The 12,593-nt window shown below is 39.2% G+C and overlaps 1 protein-coding gene across 1 annotated transcript in view; it reads left to right on the top strand.

Moving 5' to 3' along the window:
• Nucleotides 1–12,110: 12,110 nt before the first annotated feature.
• The window catches only part of LOC119898689 (protein ELFN1-like), a 44,369-nt gene continuing 43,886 nt past the window's right edge, over nt 12,111–12,593 (top strand). Inside the window, exon 1 of the mRNA XM_038712882.1 lies at nt 12,111–12,174. The gene's annotated coding sequence lies outside the window, so the exon portion shown is untranslated. The remainder of the gene's footprint in view (nt 12,175–12,593) is intronic.

The following is a 12,593-nucleotide window of genomic DNA, read 5'->3' on the forward strand; positions in this document are numbered from 1 at the left end:
GTTGAGTTTTATTTGTATTGACGATCATCACAACATAAATTGTGTTTGCACAGTAGGTGGTTCTACTAATGGTTGCATCATACACTTGATAGTTTACTAGCTCTACAGTAAGAAAAGTTGTGCAGCATCCCAGTTGAATAAATAAAAGCCTTCGCTGATGGTCTAATGCTGTTGATTTGCTTCCTTTGGCTAAAAACAACACAAATTTAGCAGACTTGGATAGAAAAATTATCCAAAATCCAAAAATAAAATTCATTAAACGTATCTTGTTGACACCTTGACTGGAGAACAGAATTACTGTTCAACTTCTTGTCCTGTATTTAACAGTTTGTTTTATCCCACTCCTTTCAAAATAAGGTACCTTTGTGTTTAACAGACATAACTGTTACATTCCACAGTTATTGTTGTTTGATTGTTTCCATTATTTATTTCCATTTTCACTTTCATAATTTTAGTGTTTACGTGGCATCTTTAGTGCTACGTCTGTTGTGATTTTCATGAATCCCTTGTTTGCGCTTTTTTCGGTACTGTTTTCATTTTATAGCACTTTTTTTATTATGAGTTTATTATGAGAGGAGTCTCAATTCAGAAATAATCTAAAGACTTAAACAGGAAAGATTTCAGATTTATATTCAGATGATTTAAATCAGCAGCGGTAAACATTTTGTTTTTAAGTCTTTAGTCTTCAGCTTTTTAAATAAGTAATTTCTGGTTCAGTAAAGTGATTTTTACTTTTCTGCAGCCTGCACGTCGAAGTGTCCTTGGGAACTACAAAATGTGAGGATGTGTGAATGTATTAGTTTCTGTTTATGATGAGGAGTTGGCACCTTGCATGGCAGCCTCTGCCATCAGTGTATGAATGTGTGAATGTTGACTAAAGTGCTTTGAGTGGTGGGAAAACAACAGAAAGGCGCTAAATAAGTGTAGTCCATTTGCTCCAAGGTGAGCCTTTGATTTAATTTGGATAAATGCACTGAAAAATAATTTTCCTCTTAGCTGGAGTGCTATTAATGCATCCCAATAGTGTTTATGTGATTCGCTGACATTTAAAGACACAAACTGTAGTTCAGTGGCATCTGATGACGCTCAAAGCAGCACCAAATATAACCACACTATTATTTACAATAATCAGTAAAATGTGTTGGAAACACTTATTATTTCTGCACGGAGAAAGAGGCACAGTGTGCATATGTTTTTGTGTGAACTATGCCTTTAACTAATGATGTCGGTCAGTACATAATGTAACTGCTGAGCCTTGTGTGTTATAAATAACGATCCTCTGTAGTGTCATTCATCTACATCTATTCGTCCATTCCCTTTGAGATCTGTCGATTCCTTTTCTTGCTCCATCCCTCGCTCCCTCGTACACACACACACACACACTTCCCTACCATCTCTGTAATTCAGATTATTTTAATTCATATTTCATTCCTTCACTGTTTTATTCCAACTTAATCTATTATTCACGGCCTGTTTTAAAAATGTAACAGTGCGAAGGTCACTGATCCGTGCTCGTTTCTTACTGGCTCATACAAGACACCATGTTCACACACACAAATACACACACCAACACAACACACACACACACACACACCTATAAATACAAAGAAACAAAACACTAACACACATGGAAACACACATAAATGTCTACAGAAATTATGCATGAGGCTTTAGACTAAGGTTTTTCAAAGTGGCCATGAGACAAATGGAGAGAGGGTATTATTGCCCAAGAAAAAGAAAAGTAAATAGATCACTGGAATTTTTACGAAACAAACTCAAAGTAAAGTTTAATTCTATTTAGCCCAGACAACGGCAAGAGGTGGATTAGCTTGGCATTGCAGCCCACCAGAAATGGAGAAAGAAACAAATTGAATACATGCTGAATCACCTGTTTCTGCACAGTCCATTATAAACCACATAATAAATGAAGTTTACAAAGGCATTGTTGGGTGAGGATCAAGGCTCCTCTCCTCTTTGTTTAATTAGATAAGCAATCTGCAAATCTTACCAAATGTCTTCTTATTTAAAAAAAAAAAATACAATAGAAACACAAAGTAGTACTAATAGCCATACTTGTAGTAAAACTGTGCAACATTTTTCATCCTGGAGAATAATATTACATTAAATTTCAATCCAACTACATATTTTACAACACTGACAAGGGAAACTCTGTCATTATCCCATCTTCAAGCTAAAGCTATAAAACAACACTTTTCATTTGCATTGCTAAAGTTGGACTAAATTACCTGTCCAACAGAAAACAGGCAACTTCAGCATCGCTTTGAAAACATTTGTCTTGCATCAGCGCCTTTCATTTACTCATCTATCGACTTTGTATGGCTTCATCATTTTTTCGCTTCTTTGACGAAGAAGATTCACGCTCTGTCAGCTCTTGTGCTAAAAAATACGTGTGTTCCTCCATTTGTCCAAATTTCACTTCACTTCTTACTTCTAATAAACCAGATGACTACTCAGAGACTGTATATTATTATTATTATTTCCTCTTCTTCTTCTTAGTACACATTCAAAGTAGTGACGAGCATCTATACTGCTGGAATTCTACCAGAAGAAGAAGAACTGTACAGCTGCAACATGGCGGCGCAACATGGTGACTTCCATGTGGCCCCGTGGTGTATGTAGATAGAAATGGCTCATTCTAAGGCAATAAAAACATACCGGTTTATGATGTAAGGTCTTTATACACCACTGAAAATGTAGTTATGGATTATATTGCATTTCTGTCAATAGATCCTCAGAAATATTACACACTGAACCTTTAAACATCCTGCCTATATTGCAAAAAAGTATACCAATTCTTTTTCAACGAGTGATTGTTTCCTTTTAATAATGAAAGTAATCCTTTCCAGAGGTAGAGTATTTGACAGCGGTTTACAAGTCTTTTTCCAAGAAAGTGAGATAATTATTTTGCAAGCAATAAACAAAGATGTAAGGCAGCAATATCTGTCGTACATAAGTAATGTTTGTCAGGGTACTGTCCTGAATTATTACACTTGGAAACGTTGTTTAACCTGCTTTGGCAATGCTTTACTGTGGTGACGACGATAAAGTGAATTTGAGAGAGAGAAATGCTAACAGGAAGAGAGACATATCCAACAAAAGACAGGAAGAAATTGGGAATAAGAAAGAGGAAAAGATGGGAAAAGGATTGGACAGATGCTGCATACTGAGCCAGCAGATGGTGGAGTTGGAAGGAAAAAGGGTAACGAGGGAGAGAAAGAACAGAAAAGAGATAGAAAGTCATCTATATAGAATTAAAGATGAGGATGAGGAAGAAGGAGAGAAAGAGAGGGAGCGATGGAAGTTGTTTAAAAAAAAAAACTAAAGAAGCAGAGGAGAAACGAAGGGAAGTGCATGGAGAAACACACTGCATGCAAAGTAGCTACTTACTCTTACACGTTGAGTAGCGGATCACAGAGCAGTTAAATATGATCATCATAATTAATAATTTAAAGAAGTGAGTGACATGGCTGCGGTGTGTGTTTCCCTTTGAAGCGCATGCTCTTACATATAATGTACAGAAACCATCACCCCAACTCTCTTCCTCTCTGATGTGCATCATGAACTGAATTCTAATTGCCTCCTTTATCAGCCAATTAAATGGCAGTATCTGTCACTATGACAGCTCATTAGCAAATCAGCATTCAGTTTTCAGGCAGTGTACTTTTTCAGGCGTTTGTGTGTTACTCTGTGGACGTGTGCAGCAGTAATGCCTCAATAACTTTGCCCAGAATGCAAAAGCCGATCACTGACCCGACCACGTGTGTGTCTGGGAGTGCTGCTATTAGCAGGAAATGGAAAATGTTTTCCCCCCCGTGACTGTGCATGCAGATACAGGCGAGAGAACTGTGAGCTCTGATTCGTGGCATTTTGTATCTGCAGCCGCTTCTGAATCCATTTTCATTTGTTTGGAGGAGAGATTAACTCCACGGCTGGCAAAACATCATCAGGCAACGCAGGGAAGCGGGTTTGACACTTTGCCAGACAGGGAAAGACCCAGCAGAGTATGCTGGGTGTAATGCCTAAGAACAATGGCGTTTTGCCTCAAAACTAAGGGAGTTCAATTACGATCTCTACTGCTGCAACTCTGACTGTAATTCATATTTAAGTCCATTTGAAATTAAATTGCATTTTTTTTCTACAGCCGATCATATTTGGAAATTACATAACAAATCAGTACCAAAATGAAATACAGTAGTATTTTATATTAATGCTTTCATGATGGGCAGCGCATCCTTAGGTGTGTGCAGCTGGGATTGGCTCCAGCCCCCCGCAACCCTGTACATCTTTGCACTGCAACTGATTTTAGCTTTCTAGCTTTTGTGATGTTTTTATATAAAAGCTTGGTAACATTTCTTGTTCTGCACCGTAGCTTGAATAATGCTTTACCAAACAAACATCGACAGGGGGGAAAGTACAAATGTTTAGATATGGATTGGTCTTTTTTGGTTTTGGAGTGAGAGGAACAGCTGTCTCCAGAAGTATTTTTTAACACTGTAAGTCTTTCTCAAGGTGTTTTTCAAATGAGTACCTCAACATTCCTCAATAAAGAAGACTCCTGGATAATATAACAGTACTATAGATTTACTTCTTGGCCATGAGTTTTAATTTTTTTGCTTCTAAATCACGCCTTAGAAATGCTCCGACAGAACAGAACATTTATGAGACATTCACTTACAAAATCGTGGATGCCTAAAATATCTCCTCCCACTTTACTGCCACTGCTAAAAAAATGCTGCCTGTCCTTGACTTGTCTACAATTATACCAGCACAAGTTAATTTACATTGTGTGTCTGTCCATGCTCAGCTGTCATTCACCACCCCACCCACTCACAGACTCAGAAAAGTTTTCATGGGTGGCAGCAGTCTGTACGGACTTGGCTTGAGAACCGTAGGGTTGCTAGTTCAAGTCCAGCTCGGACCAAACAGTATGAAGTGTGTACTGGTGGCTGATGAGGTGCCAGTTCTTGAGCAAGGCACAGAACCCCATTACTGCTCTGGGCGCTGTGTTAGGCGGCAGCCCCATCACCCTGGCATCTCTCCCCATTAATGTATGTCTATAGGTCCGGTGTGTGCATGTGTGTTTCGGGCCTGTGTGTGTGTAAAAATGTAGTAATATTATTATGTATCATATGTCATGATTTTTAACTCCAGAATGGGGTGGATTTATGTACCATCACAGTGCTGATTTTAGTGTAGACAGTGTGGTTGTGGAGTGGGAAGGAAAGGGTCATCAAGTCCAAATGCTATACTCCTATAGTAAATTATATAGTATAGTAAATTTTAGCTAGCTGTTTCCCCTGTAAGCAGTCCACTTGTTCCTCTCTTTGTTTGGCCTGGGTGCCTGCTCGATTGTGCTCATCACACTCCATGCCTCCTTCAGACTGTTTTTGCTGCAGATTGTTCCCTGTCCTCTCATGGTTGGTGTTCTTCCCATCCACCATTGTACTCTTTAGCTCCCTCTGGATAGACTTAACTTCCTCCCTGTCCAAGAGCCCCGAGAGCTCTCTTCTTCCTATTTAGAAGGGATTTGATGGCTTTGTCATCTGGAGTTTGTCCTTTGGAAAACATTTTTTTTTTTGGGGGGGGGAATCTTAAGTGTCCACACAGACACTGAAGTAATCCATAATGCCGTGGGAGAGTCCTTTGATGTCCCACAGAGCAGGTTCGAGTCTGTGCATTCATTAACAGTCCAGTAGACCATCACCCACTCCAGAGACCAAACACTCACAGTCCTGACAGCAACGGGTTTCTGCTTGACAGCGGATCGAGTCATGGTCTGATTTGTCAGTGGAGGAAAAGGTGATGGAGCCGCAAACATAGTATTACTTAGGGGCAGTGCAACTAGCTGTAAACACAACAAAGTTATAAAGCTGTTATGGTGAACATGATCGCAAACAAGGGTTTATTTACGCATCCAGCAGACACATTACATTAGCATTTATTTGGAGTTTCTGGCTACATGCAAATGTACAACTATCTAACTTTGTCTGCTGTGTGGTGCTGGGAAGGTGGCGTACAGTGGTGTTTTTTTTTACAAAAAAAACGCTGCCTTCTGCAGCTCCAACAAGATTGATGAGAGTAACGGTGACTGTGGATCAGGAGCTAGAGCGGGTCGATCCCCACATCCTGTCCACATGTTGAGTGTCCTTGGGCAAGACACTGAACCCCAATTTGCTCCCAAAGGATGGCCTCTACCCTGCATGGTAGCTTGCTGCCAGTGGTTTTTTTGTGAATGGGTGAATGATTGAAAAAAAACTTCTAAAGCGCTTTGGACAAACATTCAACATCAAAATATTGAGTTGTGCAACTATATAACGCAAAATGGAGAACGTCCTGGAAAGCTGAATGAAAGCTGGTGACAATAATGTATAACAATCTTTTAAGCAATTCTGCCACGCCGTTGCCCCTCCAGTCTTGAGACTTTACCCTTAAGTGATATTCCAATGGTTTCAGCTTTACCACTAGTGTGCTCCAACACCCGACCATTGCTGTTGTTGTTGGTTTGGGCGAGGTGGGTGTAATTTTCACTTTAGTTCAGCACACATACTGCTTACTGTATGCAGACCTGGATCAATGTTTTTTGAGTGTGTTGAGTAAACAAAATACCACATGTGCGATCTTTAACAACAAAGACAAATACACACATATTTCACTAGGCTTGTCTTGGCAGAATTCAAGTGGAAAAGGTACCGCTGTGTCTCTGCCAACTTTTTAAAATGTGAAAAAATAAAATTAAAATTTAATACAGCCTCTTCACTCCCCACTTCTGTTCATCAACGTCATACCTGCTGCCTGATATGCCTTCACACTATTTAAATGGGTTTCCCATCCCTTTCACACCAGCACAACAAAATCTTTCGCTATCTTATGTACCCCGGTATCCATGTTATGGATAAAGTGTGTGCAAAATGAAGGAAGGACAAGGAAGACAAGGATGGAGTCGCCAGAGGTAAAGCAAAATGAGGATAAAAGGAATTTGGTTTAGTCCAAGCAAACATACACTGCAGTGTATGTTTGCTTGGACTAAACCAAATTCCTATATGTATAAGAAACTTTGCACACTGTCAAGTAGCGGCATGGGGTTCATTTTGACATAATAATTCTGAAAATCCATCTGATCCGTTTTTACAAAATCATACTGTTTTCCTTGTTATGATCACTAACAGCAGATTATATTTTATTCACATTTTTACTTTGACTTCCCTCATTGTCAGGTATTACAAGTAACACATATTACATGGTAAATTACACATACAATACATATGTTGCTTAGCAGTCAAGATATATCACATTAAGAAGAGTCTGACTGAAGCTGATCAGGGTGACCTGAGCATGCCTGTGGCCAGCCTGATTTTGTCTTCTTTTTTTCTCACAACAAATCAGATATCCCACACTGCAGACCTCCCACTGATGGAGACCAGCTGAGTCTGACTCATTCACACTGCTCCTGGGCTCGCTGGTCACTGTGTTTTTAGCCTTTACAGACTGTTGTCTGTGAGGATAAGTTCCTCTCTCTGCTCTCCTCTCCATTCATAGTCAAGGGGACCACAGAGGAGAAAATGCACTGCTGATGCACAAGGAATAGCTAAAGAGTGCTGTGTGTGTGTGTGCGCGCGCGTGTGTGTGTGTGTGTGTGTGTGTGTGTGTGTGTGTGTGTGTGTGTGTGTGTGTGTGTGTGTGTGTGTGCGTATGTGACTGTTCAGTAGTAGTTCTATGTTTAGCTAATTTGCCAGCAGTAATGCATCAGAGCCTCTGTTTTTAGTTATTCTTTGTTTTTCCGCAGGGTCTACATCCATCTCTCCCCTTGTGTTTTTTCCTTTCTTTCTCTTTAGTTTATCTCTGTTTCCTCTTCCACTTCATGCTGCTTCACCTGAATGATTTTCATTTGTGCAGTTTTCAACAAGTTTTTAATGTCAAATGAAGTCGATAATGGCCAGGTGGACTGAAGCCAAAAACAACGTCTGAGACAAAACTGTCTTCAAGGTTCATGATACAGTTTGTGTCTACAGTTGTGTATTTGCATTTGTCTTCATCGCCTGCAGTGATTAAAGAACGTTTGTGATGTTTGTGATAAAAAAGCTGATCTCTACAGTAGAGCTCGGAGCACGGGAGCTCAGGGATGTTTATTCTGTCCAGTAGGCTCATAGGACTGCATGGACACACACAAACACATTATTATGGCTACACATGTCATTCAGTTGTCTTTTTGTTATCTATCTTGCCTTTTCACTCAGGCCTCCTCTTGTTTCCTAGCATCCCTCTCTTCCTCATTAAGTCTGTCTCTCTCTCTCTGTCACCGTGTTGGTTATCTCCATCTTTACATCCTAAGGCTCAAACAGCTCTATTGCTAATAAAAAAGCATAGCAGCAGTGTGTGTGTGTGTGTGTGTGTGTGTGTGTTGCTGTATGTTAAGTTAAATAGCAAGGCTGTTTATTTCCATAATTATTCTCTTTTTTTTCTCTTTTGAATGTGCAAGTAGCAACATATTTAATTGATTTAGCTCAAGGTAGAGACTAGAGCTTTATTGGACCTAATGACTTGACTACTCTGGGACTTGACTCCCTAAAGACCTGAGACTTGAAGGCAAAAACATTTAAGTAAGCTTTGACCTGGTAAAATTCTGCAATATTGCCATACACATACACCAAATATTAATTTATTAGGACTAGGATTCTATACCACATCTTTGAATACTGTGTATTAAGACAGACCTGTGAGAGTCCTAACAGTATTGCATCTTGACTTTCCCATCTTTTATAAAAGATTTCTGACTTGACTTGCCCTCGTGTCATGGATTTGAGACTTGTGACTTCCTTTTACAACCTTCATGCTCAAGTTTTAGGCCAACACGGATGTAAGACTCCAGAATGGTTGGGAAAATAGCAACATAGAAAAAACACGGACTATTCAATGTATTTGCACTGGAATTACATCGGCAAGTGTCCTAGGATTTAAAATGAACCTCTATACTCAAGACTGAGAGAGATTGAGAGACCTCATTTAGACGTGTCTCAAATGACTTGAGACTTGACTTCAACTTGCCCCGAAAGACCTAATAGTAGATGTGGTTAGCGACATGTGGATACAGTAGTATATGTGTCATTTTGGGGAACTAGAGATCAGTTTATGGTATACATAAGAGAGGGGATGAGAGATATTCACATTCAATCTTGCAAGAGTATCTAACGTTTACTTTTCCTTTGCCTGAAGCTAAAAATACTGCCTGATTCAACATGTCTGTCCTGTACCTACAACAGGTAATTATGTCAGGAAAATGCCATCAAATGTAATTTACTTGCTCAGATGACAACCTTTGTTTGCCAAATTACACCATAAAGATTATGATACAGAAAAGCATCTTGACAGAAGACTAGACTAGTCAGAATTCTGCATGCATAATATAAACATTCAGTAAATTTGCAATGAATTGTCCTACAGAATGTTGATAATCACATTATTTAGCTCATATTATTATTTCATGATTTCTAAATCTAATATGTAATTCTGCAAAGACGGGATTTGGAAACGTGCTGCAAAGGAATCAAATAACACTATCATGAGGAATAGGTTTAATAGAGTGACAGGGTGGACAAAATATCATATACACCTTTTAATATATAGATTTCAACATCCCTGCAACAACTTAATCATTTGCTAAACCCCTACCCTTAACAGAGACTGTCTAATCCTAGTTTATCATAGTAATCATAGATAGGAACAGCATGCCTGTCACGCTTTGGATTTCTCAACATGTTAGTGGCTGTAGAAAGATTTTAGATTGTCTGTTTGTATTGATTGATTGAAATTGTCAGGAATAGATTAAACAGTGTGTCTGTCTGCTCTAAATTATATGTAGCATACCTGGCTAACTATTGTAGCCTACTAAAGTAACCTAATGTTATTTACATAGGCAAGGGGCAGGTCATTAGCTAGCTACAATATTTTGTGGGGTTTGTTAGAAAAGAGCTGCTCAGGACTGGAACATCCTCTGCATCATAATGTAATAGCTCTTAATTTGGTTTGGGGAAGTTTACACTACACCGTGTCACACTTTCCAAAGTTGGTTATTCCTTCATGCAAACATTAAAGGTTCAGTGTGTAATATTTCTGAGGATCTACTGACAGAATTGCAATCTAATATCCATAACTAACTAATTTCCAGTGGTGTATAAAGACCTTACAAAATCAATCATTGTGTTTTTATTACCTTAGAATGACTAATTTCTATCTACATAACAGGTCCCCATTGCCATGTTTCTACATTTACCCAAAACGGACAAACTGCTCTACAGAGATACGTACGTTCACAGAAGAAAAACAAAAATAATAATATACAGCAGGGGTCGAAAAATATATTTTGCATCGGAGCATTTTTTTATCCGTTAGATGGGGTGAGAATATAAGACATAAAATTTTAATTGAATGTCACGATTTTAGGTTAGCTCAGTCAGTAAAGCGCAAATCTTTCGATTATAAAGTAGCATGTTTGATCCCACGTAGGGAGTCGCACATTTTTTTTCCCTCTTCAGTTTAATTATGAAGACACTGTTTCACATGCTCATAATAAAGCGGCCCATATATTATTGCTGGCAGGCGGTGTTGGCGAGGGTCCATAATCACAGAGAGAATTAACGTGTTTTCCTCGTCAATGTTTGTGTTTGTGTTTGTGCTTTTGTATAAATTTCATCTATTATGTGGTTTATAATGGACTATGGTACAGAAACAGTGACAATGTTACACTCTTGGCTTATATTTTACATGGTATCTGTCAGCAGCCATGTCGCAATAACATAATACTTTAACTTTTACTCGGGTGTCTTTCAAGAGCTGCTGAATGCAGCTCGTTAATGTCACTTATCGTGAACCGACCAATAACAGCCTGATGGGGCGGGACATTTAAAAGTGTTGACAGATAGGTGTCATTTACGCTGGGGACGCTGGGGACAGGGTCAGAATCTGAATTTACAGGCTTTTTATTTTAAAACAAATCAGCAAAAACAGCTGGAGATTGAATTTTACCCATAGAGGTTTAGTATTATTTTACACTAGCTAGCTACAGCTGAAAAAAGTTAGCTATAGCAACAGTTTTCAGCTGACAAAATACACAAGGAATAACAAGTGTTTGTTTACGCGTGAAAAAGACACATTGTGTGAACTAAATATGTTGAGTGGTAAATCAGCATTATACTGTAAACTGCATAGCCTATAGTGTGTATTGTGCCAGAACAGAAAGCAACAGTCAGAAAACAGTTGATTATGCTGTGTCCATGTGTTATATCAAGTTTGTGGTCATTTTCTGTGAAGTCTGTGATGTGGAGGTGTTGAATAGGCTTAGAAAAAAAATAGCACCACTTTACATTAACAGGTCGTTTTATTTACTAGGCTTTCTTTTACTTTTTCGTCCAACGTCTAAATTATGAAAGACTTTTTATATCCCATTTACAGACTAAAGACAAACTCACACACAGCGGTCTACTTGACACTTGAGGGTGAACGTGACACAGAGGAGAGAGAAGGTTGTAAACTCTCTCCATATGAGATTGTTTTTTTCACACAGCCATGTATTAGCCTTGGAAATAGGAGCTCTTTCTCTCCATCTCCCTCTCTCTGTCCATCATGGACTTGCCAACTGTCAGATATTGCTGTCATCCTCAGCCATTCCTTCATCGGTCTCTCTAATGGGAATCCCCCTGTTTTCTCTTTGCACAGCCCTTTTTTCAACAATCCCTGTCTTTTTTCTCTTCTGTGTCCCATTTCTCAGTCTCTCTCTTCCCCCTCTGACACACATAGAGCTTTGAGGTGTCCTATTAATTGTGTTATATAAATCCATTTTTATTTTTTACAACTTTCACTTTCTCACAGTAATCAGGGTAAAAGTCCAAAATTAATTTCCACTCCTGGTTTTTTCTTTCCCGATGCTGCTTAGCTGTCCCTGTTTGGGGTTTTTAATGTGGCAGACTGTCAGTCTGTGCTGCTGCCAAACGATTTTCAGAAATCTCTCACCTTTGTCATTCTAACCACCCTCTGTCTCCACCCGCCCCTTCCTGCCCCCCCCCCCCCCCCCCCTTCTTTTTCTCTCTTTTTGATAGTCATGTGAAAAGCAAGCCGAGATTGAAGGCTCAGCTGGTTGAGAGAGGTCCTCCATTTGCAAAGGTAAAACGTTTTCCCCTTCCTCTTTGCCTCTGTCTGTTTTCCATTCTGCCCTCTCTCTCTCTGCTTCTGTACTCAAACCTTTGCTTCTGGATAGGAAGACATCAGCAGAATACAAAACATTTCTTTAACGGTCCAGACACAAGATGGCATGCAGCAAACATTAAGAACAAACTTTACACCTACAGTATTCTTAAAAGGCTTGCATGCAGTCATACAAATGCACACTTGCACGTGCACACACACACGCGCAGTAGAGCAAACAGGATATTCATCATGTGATTTACCCTTTATTTCCTTTGGGAAAACATCCATGACACAAATATGAGAGTGTATTTCGTATTGTGTGACTGTGTGTGTGTGAGAGGGACAAAATAAATCATATTTTCTTTTCCCTTTATGAGAAATTGTGAGCTGTCAAA

This window comes from Micropterus salmoides, unplaced genomic scaffold (assembly GCF_014851395.1).
Source record: "Micropterus salmoides isolate LMB-PRFRI ecotype aquatic unplaced genomic scaffold, ASM1485139v1 Ms_hic_scaffold_12, whole genome shotgun sequence".
Taxonomy (NCBI): Eukaryota; Metazoa; Chordata; class Actinopteri; order Centrarchiformes; family Centrarchidae; genus Micropterus; species Micropterus salmoides.